Source organism: Pristis pectinata, chromosome 17 (assembly GCF_009764475.1).
Source record: "Pristis pectinata isolate sPriPec2 chromosome 17, sPriPec2.1.pri, whole genome shotgun sequence".
Lineage (NCBI taxonomy): Eukaryota > Metazoa > Chordata > Chondrichthyes > Rhinopristiformes > Pristidae > Pristis > Pristis pectinata.
This window is the reverse complement of record NC_067421.1, coordinates 5,784,932-5,786,088: the sequence shown is the minus strand read 5'-3', so window position 1 is coordinate 5,786,088 and position 1,157 is coordinate 5,784,932. Positions and strand designations below refer to the sequence as shown.

Sequence of the window (1,157 nt, the reverse complement as noted above, 5' to 3'; positions counted from 1 at the left end):
ATGAAAACTGGATCTCACATGGAAAACACAGTTGGAATGGGCCCATTTCAGGCTGGAGTGAAGTTCCCCGTGAAGTTCAGAAGGATGTCAGTGTTCTAGTGCACAGATTACAAACAGTTAACAGGAAGGTCCGATGAGCATTGCGAAGGGGCTGGAGTTTAAGAACAGGGAGCATTTATTACTCTTGTACAGGGGGTTGGTGAGGCTACACCTGGAATACCAATCTCCCATATGGTCTAGCGGTTAGGATTCCTGGTTTTCACCCAGGCGGCCCGGGTTCGACTCCCGGTATGGGAATTGAAACTTTTACAGGCACTGTAGTGTAGTGCTTAGTGAAACGCTATTACAATGCCAGCGACACAGGTTCAATTCCGGCCGCTGTATGGAAGGAGTTTGTAATGGTGTGAAGGTGTTGTCTAAGGTGGACTCGGAAAATAAATTATGGGATGACCAGTGGCAGATGTTGGAACAGCTGGTCCATAACACTCAGCAGCAATTTATCCCAGTTCGGAAGAGGGATTCCGTGAGAAAGAGGCACAATTGTGGTCAACAAGGAGAATGTAAAATTGAAAGGTTTATTCAAAGTGGCAAGGGCTGGTAGAATAGAATACAATAGACTGGAACATTACAGCACAGTACAGGCCCTTCAGCCCACAATGTTGAGCCGACATTTTATGCTACTCAAAGATCTATCTAACCCTTCCCTCCCACATAGCCCTCCATTTCTCTATCATTCATGTGGCTATTTAAGAGTCTCTTCAATGTCCCTAATGTATCTGCCCCCACAACCTCTGCCGGCAGAGCGTTCGACACACCCACCACTCTCTGTAAAAAAAAACTTACACCTGACATCCCTCTTATGCCTTCCTCCAATCACCTTGAAAATTATGTCCCCTCCTGTTAGCCGTGGTCACCCTGGGAAAAAGTCTCTGACTGTCCACTCGATCTATACCTCCTATCATCTTGTACACCTCTATCAAGTCACCTCTCATCCTCCTGCTCTCCAAAGAGAAAAGCCCGAGCTCACTCAACCTATCCTCATAATACATGCTCTCCAATGCAGGCAGCATCCTGGTAAATTTCCTCTACAACCTCCCTAAAGCTTCCACATCCTTCCTATAAAGAGGCAACCAGAATTGAACAAGATACTCCAAGTG

The 1,157-nt window shown here is 46.3% G+C and overlaps 1 non-coding gene across 1 annotated transcript; it reads left to right on the top strand.

Annotated features, from left to right (window-relative positions):
• The first annotated feature begins 225 nt into the window (after positions 1 to 225).
• On the top strand, positions 226 to 297 carry trnae-uuc (transfer RNA glutamic acid (anticodon UUC)). The gene has a single exon. It is a non-coding gene; the product is annotated as a tRNA-Glu (tRNA).
• Positions 298 to 1,157: the final 860 nt, after the last annotated feature.